Here is a 17,958-nt window from a genome sequence, read left to right as displayed (position 1 = left end):
GGGCATGAAAAACAGATTATTTCTTGAAGGTTTAGAGAATGACACATGCAAATTTGCTTGGAACGGCAGGTAGATACCGCATATAGGTAGGTATGGTGGACTCATATGGCACAACTTTGGGTTTATGGAAGTGGATGCACAAGCAGTATTCCCGCTTAGTACAAGTGAAGGCTAGCAAAAGACTAGGAAGCGACCAACTAGAGAGCGACAACAGTCATCAAAATGCATTGCAATTAACTAACATTGAGTGCAAGCATGAGTAGGACATAAATCACCATGAACATGAATATCATAGAGGATATGTTGATTTTGTTTCAACTACATGCGTGAACATGCGCCAAGTCAAGCCACTTGAATCATTCAAAGGAGGATACCATCCTATCATACTACATCATAGTGATCTCAACATTCATCTGGGCATCTGCTACGGCAACAAAAGTCCTTCCCCGGCAACGCTAGGAATTCTTCTTGCTACTTCTCTTGTTTGCGTCGGTTTTTTCCTTGAAGAGGAAAGGGTGATGCAGCAGAGGAGCAGTAAGTATTTCCCTCAGTTTGAGAACCAAGGTATCAATCCAGTAGGAGAATCTTGTCAAGTCCAGAGTACCTGCGCAAACACAAAAGAGCTTGCACCCAACGCTTTAAAGGGGTTGTCAATCCCTTCAAGATTGATTGCAAAGTGAGATCCGAAGGAGAAAAGTGCAACGAAGTAAAAAGTGTAAGGCTAGAATATGGTGTGGAGTAGACCCGAGGGCCATAGTGTTCACTAGAGGCTTCTCTCAAAATAGCAAATATCACGGTGGGTGAACAAATTACTGTCGAGCAATTGATAGAACCGCGCAAAGTCATGACGATATCTAAGGCAATGATCATACATATAGGCATCACGTCTGAGACAAGTAGACCGATACTTTCTGCATCTACTACTATTACTCCACACATCGACCACTATCCAGCATGCATCTAGTGTATTGAGTTCATGACGAACAGAGTAACGCCTTAAGCAAGATGACATGGTGTAGAGGGATAATCTCAAACCAATGATGAAAACCCCATCTTTTTACCCTTGATGGCAACAACACGATGCGTGTCTCGCTACCCCTTCTATCACTGGGTGAGGTCACCGCATGGTATGAACCCAAAACCGAGCACTTCTCCCATTGCAAGAATCATAGATCTAGTTGGCCAAACAAAACCCACAACTCGAAGAGAATTACAAGGATATGAAATCATGCATCAGAGAGATCAGAAGAAACTCAAATAAGATTCATAGGTAATCTGATCATAAATCCACAATTCATCGGATCTCGACAAACACACCGCAAAAGAAGATTACATCGGATAGATCTCCATGAAGATCATGGAGAACTTTGTATTGAAGATCCAAGAGAGAGAAGAAGCCATCTAGCTACTAGCTATGGACCCGTAGGTCTATGGTGAACTACTCACGCATCATCGGAGAGGTCATGGTGTTGATGAAGAAGCCATCGGTACCCGAATCCCCCCTCCGGCAGGGCACCAAAACGTGCCCCAGATGGGATCTTGCGGAGACAGAAGCTTGCGGCGGCGGAAAAGTACTTTCGATGATATCCTAATTTTTTATGGAATTTTAGGGAATATATAGGCGCAAAACCTAGGGCAGAGGTGGCCCAGGGAGCCCACAAGCCTGGATGGTGCGGGTCCCTGAGGACCCCCTACCTTGGCTCTCAAGTCTCCCGATCTTCTTCTGTTGCGGAAAAAATATTTTCGGAAGTTTAATCCCATTTGGACTCCGTTCAAAATCCTCCTCTGAAAGGGTCAAAAACATGGAAAAAACAGGAACTGGCACTTGGCACTGAGTCAATAAGTTAGTCCCAAAAGATATCCAAAAGGCATACAAAACATCCAAAGTTTGACAAGATAATAGCATGAAACCATCAAAAATTATAGATACGTTGGAGACGTATCGGCATCCAAGACAAACCATTATAAGCTCCTAGATAATTAAGCATGGCATCAACAACTATGATCTCTAAGTTGTCATTGCAAACATGTTTTTCTTACAACAAAGCTGAATCAAGAACGATGAGCTAGTCATATTTACAAAAACACAATAGATTGAGTTCATAGCAGCTTTTCCAGGCACATTCACTTCATCATATATCGTCATTATTGCCTTTCACTTGCACGACCGAATGATGTGAACAATAATAAGCGTGCTCGTGCATTGGACTAAGCTGGACTCTGCATGCAAACACAAAGGAGAAGACAAAGTAATATGGCTCTTTAACAGATAAGCAGATATGCATGCGAGAGCCACTAAACATTATAACCATGATCTTCTACCTTGACCCAAAGAAAAAGAAAACTATTTACACGGGAAAGCACCCAACAAGCAAAAGAAGAACAAGAAAATATTTTTGGGTTTTCTCAAACTAGACAGACACACGAAAATAAGACGAGAAAAAGAAATAAACTAGCATGGATGATACAGTGGCAAAGTGTGAACACCGACTAACGAAGTGAAAGCATAAGCAAGAATGTAAAGTCGGTGAGAAACACGTACTCCCCCAAGCTTAGGATTTTGGCCTAAGTTGGTCTACTCCCAAGGATGGTCCAGGCGATATCCGAAATCATAATGGGGGTTGTACGGGAGCGCTGCAGCCACTGCCTGATTAGCTGCCTCTCGGAGACGAGCAACCTTGGCCTCCCTCTCATACTCCTGTGCCTCTCCTCTGGTTATGTAATATCTCTGTTTTACCTGAAAGTCAGAGGAGGTAGGAGCAGGAAGGGTAATATGGAAAATACGCTGCTGGTTAAATATTAAACGGTATAGGAGGGATTCATCATCCCTCTCAAGGAACTGGTAGCGTGTCAAAGCGACGCGGTCAAGGAAAGCTATATGGAGCGGGGGATCTCCTTCGCGGATGGGTACTCTAAGGAAATTCGCTATGCGAGTGGCATAGATCCCACCAAAGAAATCCCCTTCATTAGCATTATTATTCAGCCTCCTTGCTTTTATAGCTCCCATGTTGAAACTTCTATCACCCGTTACTGTGCTCTTAAGAATACTAAGGTCTGGTGCGCAGAGGTGACAATGATCAATCTTGCCATTAATGCATCTGCCTATGAAGAGGGCAAAGTAATGCAAGGCAGGAAAATGAATGCTCCCCATGGTAGCCTGCGTAATATCTCTAGTTTCTCCAATAGTTATACTAGAGAAAAAAAATCTCTAACCGAAGATTTAGGAGGATCATTGAGACTACCCCAAATAGGTATCTTGCAAATTCTGTTGAAATCCTCTAAATCCATGGTATACGATTTGTCATAGAGATCAAATAGTACGGATGTATCATGGCCAACTGAAAACTTGAATCTACCAACAAAAGAGGCAGTGAGTGTAACATACTGTTCACATTTATCGGAGATGAATTCTTCGAGTACGACGTTGTGAACAAGTGTATCAAACTCGTCTTTGAAACCTGCCTCAATCATGAATTCATCAAAAGGCCATTCACATGGTTGTCCCGGTGCATTCCTCGGTTGGTAAGGATCGGGCTCCTGAATCGCAAGACGGGGACCTCTCTTGCTTGGGGAACCACCATGATAGTTTCTCCTGAACATCTTCCTTTTCTGAAATTTTCAGTGACCCGAAGGAAAAGTGAACAAGGCTCAACTAAACTCGTAGCAACTACTCCCACAAGTGCCTAGAGGCCATATTACGCATCAAAACTACTTGGGACCAGCTAGAATTAGCATGCAAAGCTCAAGAACATGGTCACCAATGTAGCAAAAATACGCGAAGTATAAGGCACTAGAGCAAAAACTAATTGGACCAATGGAGGAGTCGCTTACCAAGGAGTAATTTCCCCAAAACAGTTCGGAGAATGGTGCTTTGAGCAAGGAGATCGAAAATCCCAGCAAGAGGAGCAAGAACACGGGTTTGAGCTGCGAAACGATTTTTTCTGGAGGTAGGAGAAGTGGATGAGAGCTAGAATGAATGGAGGGGGTGCATGTGGGCCCCACAAGCCTGCCAGGACAGGCCAAGGGGGTGGCCGGACCTCCTGGGCTTGTGACCTACTGACGCATCCCCCAGACTAGCTCTTCGTCTCAGTATTTTTCCAAAATTCCAGAAAAAATCATACTTGACTTTCAGGATGTTCGGAGAACTTTTATTTTCGGGGTACTTTTCTACGGGACGCTAAAACAGAAAACAGGAAAAACTAAACTAAACCTATCATTTTTCTTCTAAGCAACCGAAGGTGAAAGCTTGGAATAGAGGTTTTGTGACTCCTCGATTCATCCATCTCATGGTCATCAGAAGAAATCGGTCAATGAGGTTGATCAAGTCTCCCTGACAAACTTTTTTGAATCGCAAAAGAGAATGGTGAATTTTCAAATAGTCACTAGGTTACCTCAATGGGGATGTGCATATCCCCGATAATCAAATCATACTTCATCTTGACAGGAGGTATAGGGCATTCGAAGCCCCCAATAAGAATAGATGAAGTTTTTTCGATAGCATTGATGCAATGTACTCGATATTGTTTCTTCGAAAGTGCACCGTATGCTCATTACCGTTGACATGGAAAGTGACATTACCTTTGTTGCAATCTATAACAGCCCCTGCAGTGTTTAAAAAGGGTCTTCCAAGGATGACCGCCATGGCATCGTCCTCGGGAATATCCAAGATAACAAAGTCTGTTAAGATAGTAACGTTGGCAACCACAACAGGCACATCCTCGCAAATGCCGATAGGGAAAGCAGTTGATTTGTCGACCATTTGCATAGAGATTTCAGTGGGTGTCAACTTATCTAATTCAAGCCTACGATAAAGAGAGAGAGGCATAACACTAACACCGGCTCCAAGGTCGCATAAAGCAGTTCTAACGTAGTTGCCTTTAATGGAGCAAGGTATAGTGGGCACTCCGGGATCACCTAGTTTCTTAGGAGTTCCACCCTTGAAGGTATAGTTAGAAAGCATGGTGGAAATCTCAACCTCAGGTATCCTCCTCTTATTAGTAACAATATCCTTCATGTACTTAGCATACAGAGACATTTTGAGCATATCTGTCAAACGCATTTGCAGGAAGACAGGTCTAATCATTTCAACGAAGCGCTCAAAATCCCCATCATCCTTTTTCTTGGATGGTTTGGAGGAAAGGGCATGGGTTTCTGAACCCATGGTTCCCTTTCTTTACCATGCTTCCTAGTAGTGAAGTCATTCTTATCGTATCTCCTAGCCTTAGGCTGTGGGTTATCAAGATCAACATGTTCAATCTCCACATCCTTATCATTGCTAGGTTGAGCATCAACATGAACATCACTATTGATATTATAATTAGGCTCATGTTCATCACCAGATTGTGTTTCATCATAAGAGACAGAGACATCATTTGGATTCTCCGGTGTATCAGCATCTGGGTTGCTAGCGTGCAAATCCCTACCATCTATCTTCTTCTTTCTAGGATGACTAGGTGCATTCAGTGCTAACTCCTTGAGAATCTTGTTCAATTCTCTTCGGATGACCCTCATAATACAAAGGTTCATGGGTCATTCTACCGCCTCTAGTGACGACTCTGACAAAATTGTCATTCAACTCATTGAGCAAGTCATTATGAGCTTTAAGTACTTGTTCTACCTGAGTAGTAACCATAGAGGCATGTTTACTCACGAGCTTAAGATCATTGACGTTTCTGTCCACACAAGCACTTAAATGACTAAGCATACGAGCATTTTGTTCCAATTGTGTGCTAACATAATCATTGAAACTATGTTGTTTGGCAACAAAGTTATCAAATTCATCCAGGCATAGGCTAGCAGGTTTATCAAAAGGGATATCACTCTCATCAAACCTACGTAGAGAATTTACTTCTACTACCTGTATCGGGTTATCAAGACCATGGATCTCTTCGATAGGTGGTAGATTTTTGACATTTTCAGATTTAATTCCTTTCTCTTTCATAGATTTCTTAGCTTCTTGCATATCTTCAGGACTGAGCAATAGAATACCTCTTTTCTTCGGAGTTGGCTTATGAGGTGGTTCGGGAATAGTCCAAGCATTCTCATTGCAGAAGATGTTATTCAATAGGATCTCAGCTTGTTCTACAGTTCGTTCCCTAAAAACACAATTGGCACAACTATCTAGGTGGTCTCTAGAAGCATCGGTAAGTCCATTATAGAAGATATCAAGTATTTCATTCTTCTCAAGAGGGTGATCAGACAAAGCATTCAGTAGCTGGACAAGCCTCCCCCAAGCTTGTGGGAGACTCTCCTCTCTAGCTTGAGCAAAGTTGTATATTTCCTGCAAGGCAACTTGCTTCTTATGGGCAGGGAAATATTTTCGAGGGAAGTGGTAGACCATATCCTGGGGGCTACGCACACAACCAGGAGCAAGAGAAGTAAACCAAGTCTTAGCATCATCCTTTAGCGAGAAAGGAAACAACTTGAGGATATAGTAGTGGCGAATCTTTTCCTTACTAGTGAATAGGGTGGCTATATCGTGCAGTTTGGTAAGATGGGCTACAACCGTTTCAGACTCATAACTGTGAAAATGATCAAATTCAACCACAGTGATTAACTCAGTGTCGACAGAGAATTCATAATCCTTATCGGTCACAGAAATAGGCGAAGTAGCAAATTTCGGGTCATATTTCATCCTAGCGTTCAAAGATTTTTCTTTCAACTTGAGCAGTACTTTCTCAACATCATAGCTATCCTTACACGCAAGAAAATCCTGAGTTATCTCTTCCTCCATAACATAACACTCAGGCATATCAGGCAATTCATGTCTAGGAGAGCTAGTTCTAGCAGGCAAAATAGCAAGTTCTACTTCAATAGTATCAACAGTTTCAGAAGTATCGTCACATCTAGCAGCAACTCTAGCAATTTGTGCATCAAGGAACGCACCTAGTGGCAAAGCAGTATCAAGCATAGCATCATCAGGCAAAGCAGTATCAAGCATAGCATCATCATAAGAATCATGTGTAGCAGAAGTAGCATCATCAAGCACAAGCGACATATCAAGATTTCTAGCAGGAGATGGTGTCGGAAACTTACTCATAAGTGAAGGTGAATCAAGTGCAGAGCTAGATGGCAGTTCCTTACCTGTCCTCATAGTGGAGGGCAAGACTTTAGTTCTTGGATCTATCGGATTCCTCATAGTGACCAGCAGACGTAAATCCCAAGCGACTCAGAGAATATAGTTGTGCTTCCCCGGCAACGGCGCCAAAAAAAGGTCTTGATAACCCACAAGTATAGGGGATCACAACAGTTTTCGAGGGTAGTGTATTCAACCAAAATTTATTGATTCGACTCAAGGGGAAGCCAAAGAATATTCTCAAGTATTAGCAGTTGAGTTGTCAATTCAACCACAATTGAAAGATTTAGTATGTGCAGCAAAGTATCAGTAGCAAAGTAGTGTGATAGCAACACTAGCAACAGTAACCAATAGCAGCAAAGTGACAGTAGTAGCGGCAAAGTAACGTAGCAAGGACTTGTAGGAAAGACTCGTAGGCATTGGATCGGTGATGGATGATTATGCCGGATGCTATTCATCATGCAACAGTTATAACACGGAGAGTTAAGTAACTAGCTCCAGTTCATCAATCTAATGTAGGCATGTATTCCGTATGTAGTCATACGTGCTTAGGGAAAAGAACTTGCATGATATCTATTGTCCATCCCTCCCGTGGCAGCGGGGTCCTACTGGAAACTATGAGATATTAAGGTTCTCCTTTTAATAAAGAACCGGACCAACACATTAACACTTGGTGAATACATGAACTCCTCATACTATGGTCATCTCCGGGAGTGGTTCTGGCTATTGTCAGTCTGGGGTTGCCGGTTCATAACACATAGTAGGTGACTACAACTTGCAAGATAGCATGTAAAACACACATATATTGGCGACAACATAATAGGTTCAGATCTGAAATCATGGCACTCGGGCCCTAGTGACAAGCATTAAGCATGGCAAAGTAGTAGCAACATCAATCTCAGAACATAGTGGATACTAGGGATCAATCCCCGTCAAAACTAACTTGATTACATGATAGATCTCATCCAACCCATCACCATCCAGCAAGCCTACGATGAGATTACTAACAAACGGTGAAGAGCATCATGGAATTGGCGATGAAGGAAGGTTGATGATGACGATGGCGACAATTTCCCGTCTCCGGAGCCCAGAAGGGACTCCAGATCTGCCCTCGAGATGAAGAACAGGAGGTGGCGGCGCCTCCGTATCGTAAAACGCGATGAACTCTTTTCTTTGAATTTTTCCGGATGAAAGAGGATATATAGAGATGGAATTGGGGGCGGCTGAGTCCCGAGGGGCTCACAAGCCTGCTAGGCCCGGCCAGGGGGGGGCCGGGCCTGGTGGGCTTGTGAGCTCCTGGCTCCATCCCTCCAGTTGATTCTTGCGCCAGTATTTTTTACATATTCCACATAAAATCCTCGTAGATTTCCAGGTCATTCCGAGAACTTTTATTTCTCTGCAAAAACAACACCATGGCAATTCTGCTGAAAACAGCGTCAGTCCAGGTTAGTTCCATTCAAATCATGAAAATTAGAGTCCAAAACAAGGGCAAAAGAGTTTGGAAAAGTAGATACGACGGAGACAGGTTAGTTCCATTCAAATCATGAAAATTAGAGTCCAAAACAAGGGCAAAAGAGTTTGGAAAAGTAGATACGACGGAGACGTATCAGTTAGTAAAACCACTAGTTTCAAGAAGGGTAAGGTCTAGAAGGGATACTTCATGAAACGGCAAGCGAGTTGCTGCTCTAATGAAAAAACCAAAATTAAACCCAAACCCGAGACTAAGTGCTTCTGTTATGAGGAGAACGGTCACTGAGGCGGAGCTACCCTAGATACTTGGTATATAAGAAGGCTGGCAAAGTCGACAGAAGTATATTTGATATACATGATATTGATGTGTACTTTACTAGTACTCCTAGTAGCACGAGGGTATTGGATACCGGTTCGGTTGCTAAGTGATTAGTAACTCGAAATGAAAGCTACGATATAAACGGAGACTAGCTAAAGGCGAGGTGACGATACGTGTTGGAAGTGCTTCCAAGGTTGATGTGATCAAACATCACACGCTCCCTCTATCATCGGGATTGGTGGTAAAATCTAAATAATTGTTATTTGGTGTTTGCGTTGAGCATGAACATGATTAGATCGTGTTTATTGCAATACGATTATTCATTTAAAGAGAATAATAGTTATTCTATTTGCTTAAATAATTACCCTCAATGGTTTATTGAATCTCGATCATAGTGTTACACATGTTCATAATATTGGTGCCAAAAGATACAAAGTAATAATGCTAGTACCACTTAGTTGTGGCATTGCCACTTGAGTCATGTTGGTATAAAATACATGAAGAAGCTCCATGCCGATGGATCTTTGTACACACTCATTTTTGAAACGTTTGAGACATGCAAACCATACCTATTGGTATAAATGCATGAAGAAACTCCATAGAGATGGATCGTTTGGACTCACTTGATTTTGAATCACTTGAGACATGCAAAACATGCCACATGAAACAAGAGAGTAACTTGTTGGGAGTAATGCATTTTTGATGTGTGCAGTCCAATGAGTGCTAAGGCACGCAGTGGATATCGTTATGTTCTTACTTCACTAACGATTTGAGTAGATACAGGAGTATTTACTTGATGAATCACAAGTCTGAAATATTGAAAAGTTCAAAGCATTTTAGAGTGAAGATCATCGTGACAAGAGGATAAACTGTCTACAGTATGATCATAGAGATGAATATCTGAGTTACGAGTTTTTGGTACGCAGTTAAGACAAAGTGAAAATTGTTTCACAGTTCATGCCACCTGAAACACCATAGTGTGATGATATGTCTGAACGTCATAGCCACACCCTATTTGATATAGTGCATACTATGATGTCTCTTATCGAACTACCACTATCGTTTATGGGTTATACATTAGAGACAACCGCATTCACTTTAAATAGGGCACCGCGTATTTCCGTTGAGATGACACAGTATAGACTATGGTTTGGATAAGCCTAAGTTGTCGTTTCTTGAAAAGTTTGGGGCTGCGATGCTTATGTGAAAAGGTTTCAGTCTGATAAGCTCGAACCGAAAGCGAATAAATGCATCTTCATAGGATATCCAAAACAGTTGGATACATCTCCTATCTCAGATCCGAAAGCAAAGTGTTTGTTTCTAGAAATGGGTCCTTTCTTGAGGAAAGGTTTCTCTCGAAAGAATTGAGTGGGAGGGTGATGGAACTTGATGAGGTTAGTGAACCGCCACTTCAACCAGTGTGTAGCACGGCGCAGGAAGATGTTCCTGTGGCACCTACACCAATTGAAGTGGAAGCTGATGATGGTAATCATTAGAGCTTCAGATCAAGTTACTACAAACCTCGTAGGTCGACAAAGGTCGCGTACTACTACAGAGTGGTATAGTAACCCTGTCCTGGAGGTCATGTTGTTGAACAACAATGAACCTACGAGTTATGGAGAAGCAATGGTGTGCCCAGATTCCAACAAATGGCTGGAGGGCATGAAATCCGAGAGAGGATCCATGTATGAAAACAAAGTGTAGACTTTGGAAGAACTACTTGATGGTCGTAAGACTATTGAGTAAAGATGGATCTTTAAAAGGAAGACAGACGATGATGGTGACTATTCACTATTAAGAGCTCGACTTGTTGCAAAGATGTTTTCGACAAGATCAAAGAGTTGACTATGATGTGACTTTCTCACTCGTAGCGATGCTAAAAGTCTGTTGGAATTATGATAGTAGTTCTGCATTATTTGTGAAATATTGCACATAGGAAGTCAAAACATTGTTTCCTCAACGGTTTCCTTGAGGAAAGATTGTATGTGATACAAATCAGAAGGTTTTGTCGATCCTAAGGATACTAACAAGTATGCAAGCTCCAGCGATCCTTCTATGGACTGGTGCAAGCATCTTGGAGTTGAATTATATGCTTTGATGTGATGATCAAAGCTTTTGGGTTTGTACAAGGTTTATGAGAAACTTGTATTTCCAAAGAAGTGAGTGGGAGCACTATAGTATTTCTGATAAAGTATATGTGGTTGACATATTGTTGATCAGAAGTAATGTAGAATTTCTGTAAAGCATAAAGGTTGTTTGAAAGGAGTTTTTCAAAGGAAGACCTGGATAGAATTATTTGAACATTGAGCATCAAGATCTATGGAGATAGATCAAAACGCTTAATAGAACTTTCAAATGAAATGCATGCCTTGACAAGTTTTTGAAGGAGTTCAAAATAGGTCAGCAAAGAAAGAGTTCTTGGTTGTGTTGTAAGGTGTGAATATGAGTAAGACTCAAAAGCCTGACCACGGCAGAAGAAAGAGAAAGGACGAAGGTCGTCCCCTATGCCTTAGCCATAGACTCTACAATATGCCATGCTGTGTACCACACCTAATGCGTGCCTTGCCACAAGTCTGTTAAGAGGTACAGAGAGTGATCCAGGATTTAATCACTGAACAACAGTCAAAGTTATCCTTAGTAACTAATGGACTAAGAAATTTTTCTCGATTATGGAGGTGGTCAAAGAGTTCGTCGTAAAGGGTTACGTCGATGCAGGCTTTGACACTAAACCGAATGCCTATGAGTAGTAAAACGGATTCATATAGTAGGGTAGATATTTGGAGTATTTCCGAATAACACGTAGTAGCAGCATCTGTAAGATGACATAAAGTTTTGTAAATAACACACGGATCTGAAGGATTCAGAACCGTTGACTAAAACCTCTCTCACGAGCAAGACGTGATCAGACCCCAGAACTACATGGGTGTTGGATTCGTTAAAATCACATGGTGATGTGAACTAGAGTATTGACTCTAGTGCAAGTGGGATATTGTTGGAAATATGCCCTAGAGGCAATAATAAATTAGTTATTATTATATTTCTTTGTTCGTGATAATCGTTTATTATCCATGCTATAATTGTATTGATTGGAAACTCAAATACATTTGTGGATACATAGACAAAACACTGTCCCTAGAAAGCCTCTAGTTGACTAGCTCATTGATCAAAGATGGTGAAGGTTTCCTAACCATAGACAAGTGTTGTCACTTGATATCGGGATCACATCATTAGGGGAATCATGTGATGGACAAGACCCAAACTATGAACGTAGCATATTGATCATGTCGTTTTATTGCTATTGTTTTCTGCGTGTCAAGTATTTGTTCCTATGACCATGAGATCATATAACTCACTGGCACCGGAGGAATACCTTGTGTGCATCAAATTTCACAACATAACTAGGTGACTATAAAGGTGTTCTACAGGTATCTCCGAAGGTGTCCGTTGAGTTAGTATGGGTCAAGACTGGGATTTGTCACTCCGTGTGACGGAGAGGTAACTCGGGGCCCACTCGGTAATACAACATCACACACAAGCCTTGCAAGCAATGTGACTAAGTGTAAGTCACGGGATCTTGTATTACAGAATGAGAAAAGAGACTTGCCGGTAACGAGATTGAAATAGGTATGCGGATACCAACGATCGAATCTCGGGCAAGTAACATACCGAAGGACAAAGGGAATGACATACGGGATTGCCAGAATCCTTGACACTGAGGTTCAACCGATAAGTTATTCGGAGAATATGTAGGATCCAATATGGGTATCTAGGTCCCACTATTGGATATTGACCGAGGAGTACCTCGGGGCATGTCTGCATAGTTCTCGAACCCACAGGGTCTGCACACTTAAGGTTCGGCGATGTTTTAGTATAGTTGAGTTATATGTGTGGTTACCGAATGTTGTTCGGAGTCCCGGATGAGATCACAGACGTCACGAGGGTTTTCGGAATGGTCCGGAGATGAAGATTGATATATAGGATGACCTCATTTGGTTACCGGAAAGTTTTCGGGCATTACCGGGAATGTACTGGGAGTGACAAATGGGTTCTGGATGTTTACTGGGGGGGGCAGCCCACCCGGGGAAGCCCATAGGCCTTAGGGGTGTCGCACCAGCCCTTAGTGGGCTGGTGGGACAGCCCAAAAGGGCCCTATGCGCATGAGATACAAAATCAAAGAGAAAAGGAAAAAAAGTGGGAAGGAAGGGAAGGACTCCACCTTCCAATCCTAGTTGGACTAGGATTGGAGGTGGACTCCTCCACCTCCTTGGCCGGCGGACCCTTGGGGTCTTGGACCCCAAGGCAAGCCTCCCCTCCCCTCCTCCTATATATAGTGGGATTCTAGGGCTGATTTGAGACAACTTTTGCTACGGTAGCCCGACCACAAACACCACGGTTTTTTTCCTCTAGATCGTATTTCTGCGGAGCTCGGGCGGAGCCCAGCAGGATAAGATCCTTCACCACCACTGTAGCGCCATCACGCCGCTGGAGAACTCATCTACTTCTATGTCTTGCTTGTTGGATCAAGAAGGCCGAGATCATCGTCGAGCTATACGTGTGCTGAACGCGGAGGTGCCGTCCGTTCGGCACTAGATCGGAGCGGATCGTGGGACGGATCGCGGGACGGTTCGTGGGACGGTTCGCAGGGCGGATCTTGGGACGTGAGGACGTTCCACTACCTCAACCGCGTTTCTTAACGCTTCCTGCTGTGCGATCTACAAGGGTACGTAGATCCAAATCTCCTCTCGTAGATGGACATCACCATGATAGGTCTTCGTGCGCGTAGGAAATTTTTTGTTTCCCATGTGATGTTCCCCAAAAGGCCGTTGGTCAGCCGACGACTGGCGGCCGCGGGAGCGCCGGACGGCGGGCCGAGGGGGTCGGGCGCCCCTCGCCTCGCCCGAGGGTGGCCTCGGAATCGCCTGGGGCGGCCTCCCGTGCCCTCGCTGCCGACGGGGCTGCGGCAGCAGAGCGGCTGCAGGGGGCCGGCGCCGTGGGGGTCTCTCCGACCAAGGGGAGGGGGGCAGCGACCTTGTGAGACGTAGGGCTGCTCCGACCGAGGGGAGGGGAGAGGGGGAAGACCCTGGGGCTGGAACCACCACGATGATCAGATGGGGCTCTCGGCCAATGGAGAGACAGGGAGCTCTAGGAGCTCAATTAGGAGGGGGAATGGGACTGCGGGAACTTGCTGCTCGACTGGTGGGGCTCGGGGCACGCTTAAATACCCTCGGAAGGACGATTCGCGGTGGTGGCCGAAGCTTTACGACGACGACCGAAGCTTCGGGGCATGCCAGCGGCTTCCTTGGCAAGGAATCGAGGGGGAGAGAGCTCTAGAGTGTGCGGGAGAGCAGTGGGGATCTTGTCGACACCTCAAGACAAGATAGAATCCACTGTGATCGAGCTTACGTCAAGTCGAACGCACGGAACTCTATTTTGGCACGCTCTGCCCATGGTCACCACGTTGCCATGGCCTTACCTTGCCCCGCAAGCTATCAAACCTTTTCTAAGCTTATCTACACATTGTTCTAAGGTGAAATGACACAACACACAACACTAGGGAGCAATGAGGTGACCACACCAAAGTCAAATAGTCTCCAACATCAAGGTGTTTGTGTTGTGGTGTCACCACCACAATGCACCTCTTAACATGATATTTAGCTGAGATTGACCACTCACTAAGGTCACCTTACTGGACAAAATTCAGCTCAATCCAACAAGTCTATGTGGGACTTCCTTTGTAACTTGGCATACTGACCAGAAATGAAGAAGTTGTTGCTCGGGTCAAATGGCTAAATGGAAATTGCTGAAATTTGAAGAAGACTCATGATTTAGGCATATGAAGGCACTAGCAAAGATTCATACCATTTGCACAATTATAAATGGTACTTCCTTTACAATGCCCCAATTTGGACAAAATCTTAAATAATTTTCTGTGGAAGAATGGAATGATGAAATGGGCTAAATTTTGGTCGACAAAGATGATTTAACATAATGAACCACTCTGCAAAATTTCAACTCAAGGCGGACAAGGAATCAAGCACTTCCTTTGCAAACAGAAGATCTGGACAGAATTTTCAAAGGGAGATTGTGCTCAATTTTTGAACTGGGGAACTTGCTCTTTTGATGGAAATGATGATTATATGGTTATGAGAAGCTTCACAAATTAATTGGGATTTTTCCTAGCTACCAAAATGGTAGTTCCTTTGGAAAGGCCCCAAAATGCTATATTGGCATAAAATAGGAAAATGAAATTTTCCTTTATTCTATGATGGCCAATATTTTAAGGGAGCTCAATAGGGTCACAAAGAATACCTCTACAAGATTACATGAGCATTGGATATGGATAGCTATTTTCCAAGATTTAATTCCTCAGACAAGCAGAAGCAGGAATTAATTCCAAAGGGGAAATATTGCATATGACCTGGCAATATTTTCGCACATCTGGGGTCTATGAGGGAATGATGATCTCTGGGATGACTTGGAGGATCAACAGAGCAAGGGAAATGATGGCTCCTTTGGAAACACAAAGCAGAAGCTAGATGCCAAGAAGGTGGAGTCCACCTCTGTGACAGCCCGAGACCGACACTCCAGAACATTCCCCTTTTATTCAGTTGCGTCTTGTGATTTATTTGGTACTTTCATTCATCATCGCATCATGCACATCATCTGCATTGCATCGGCACTCCGTTGCCGCCAGTTTTCAAAACTTGCATCCGTTATTAGTTGTCGGGTCTCTCCGTTTTCGTCGTTGACCGTTTTGAGCCCGAACACACTCGCACGCGCCCGCGACTGTTAAAATCTTGTTTTTAAAAGTATATATAAAACTTTATCGGATTAGGTTGAAGCTTGGCGTGCGGTATTATTTTGACGTAGGTAGGCCGCCTGCCAAATTTCATTGCAATCGGAGTCTGCTTGATAGCCGAACGGTCAACCGTAGCGGCACCATCTTCGGGTTATCCTCGGACGTTTTCGGTGTCGTAATCTGTGTCGCCGGGTCGCACCACTTCCCTCTCATCTCCGCCTAAACCACTCTACATGACCCATCTAGCCAAAAATAGCCCTAGGACGTTGCCGAAGCCTCTGATCGAGATCGGAGGGTCTGAAAACGCCCAAAATAGCTAACCCTAGCCCCTATGTCTATAAATAGACAACCTCCCCTTCCTATTTTAGACAACCAATCCTGCCTAGAAATCCGTGCCACCCCGCAAACCCTAGCAGCCTCCTCTCTCCCTCCTAGCCAGATCTGGCCAAATGGGACGTGCCTGACGGGCCGGCCCGATTGCCCGCAGGCCAGGCACGACACGTGCCGGGCCCGGGACGACTTAAACGGGCCGTGCCAGGCACGCGGCACGCCTCGGGCCATGCCTGGGCCTGGAGGCTGGGTACGCGGGCCGGCACGGCACGATCTATTTAACATTTTTATTTTATATATATATATGAGATAAAAATAAAGCCCAATAGGTTAATATTAACCCAAAAAACAGCCCAAAATATCAAAACCGGCCCAAATAATAGTTGAACATGCCGAAATCGGCCCAAATAGCGGCCTAAAATATTAAAATCCTAGCACGCCAGCGGGCCTGGCGTGCGGACAGGCCGGCCCGATTAGAGGACGTGCCGTCCTTGGACCTGGTTGCCTCGCATGCGGACCGGCACGACACAACCAATTTAATAATCGGGCCCAGGCATGCGGTGTCATGCGTGGCACGATTGTGGTGGGCCGGCCGTGCCGTGCCAGGCCGGCCCGTTTGACCAGGTATGCTCCTAGCCGCCAGGCCCGCCAAGGCCCAGATCTGGCCCTCTCGGACCCGGATCGAGCCGCCACCGGCGCCCGTAGATCGAGCTGCCTGAAGCCCCGCAACTCCTGCCCGAGCTCCTGCCTCGTGCTCCTAACTCGCCGCCTGCTCGCCGGCCACCGGAGCCCCGCCGGCCGGACTTGCCAGGCCTCCGTGCGGCCCTTGCTGTCTCTCTCCCTCCTTTCATGCTTTCCCGTCAACTCTCTCCCGTAACTCCCTCTGTCTCTATTTTTTGCACCTACAGGAGCTCGTCCATGGCTGCCTTGACTCATGCCCACTCGTACCGTCACCACCCCTCGCGGGATCTCGTCGTGCGCCTCCCGGATCTGGTGATTCCGCGAGCATGGCTAGACTTTGGACCCTTGCCCCTTTTGCGTAGAAGATTCCATGGCCTTTTGATCTAGTTCGAATATGTGCCGCTGGTTTCTTTCGGTTCCACGCCAACAGCGAAGTGGCTAGCCCTTCACGTTTTAGTCAATGCGACCAGGGATAGAATCCCCACGGGCGCACCTTTTTTTTCTATCAATTTTTTTTCCCAAGTTGTTATCTCCTTAATCCTCATTCAAGCACTAAGTTATGCCACAATTGCTAAGCTAGCTCACTGGTAACACACGCTAGTGCGTTTCTGGAGGTCTTGGGTTCGAATCCAGATCCCAAAGATTTTGCACTTCTTCTTTCTATTTTTTATTACACGCACCAGAGCACCGCTTGGGCCTAATCTGCACTAGGCCACTTCAGCTTGCAGTAATCCGGCCCTTGTTGTGTTTTTTTTTCTGCTTACGTGAGGACAAATTTACTAGTTGAGTAGAAAGATGCATGTTTTTAAAATGTCAATATTTTTCAAACCGTGCATCGGATCGAAATAAGTTAGATATGTAACTTGGCTAGAATTTCGTGTAGAATAATATTTTCCAACTCTCATGCATCGTTTTATGTATCGTGTAGAATACTAATTTTGCGTAGAATTTCGGATCAAAACTGCTAAGCTTGTTGTTTTATCGTTTTATGTATCGTGTCGTGCTAAAACCGTTTTACCCGTAACTTTTGAACCGTAGCTCCGTTGGAGATGTGCCATAGATGTAGAAGAACCAGAATGACAAGTAGAATCAGGTGAACCACTTTGTTTTGCCGTTTAACAAACATAAAATGTGATTAGAACAGATCTGGACATATTTAGAATTTAACACATGTGGTCATTTCACAGATGCTATATGTCGTATCCAGCCTCATTTAAAATGCCTAGATAGGTAGATTATTTGTGTTTCATCCCTTGCCATGTTTAACCACATTGAATATTGTCG

Source organism: Hordeum vulgare, chromosome 3H, assembly GCF_904849725.1.
Source record: "Hordeum vulgare subsp. vulgare chromosome 3H, MorexV3_pseudomolecules_assembly, whole genome shotgun sequence".
In the NCBI taxonomy this organism is placed as follows: Eukaryota; Viridiplantae; Streptophyta; class Magnoliopsida; order Poales; family Poaceae; genus Hordeum; species Hordeum vulgare.
This window is presented reverse-complemented; position numbering follows the sequence as displayed.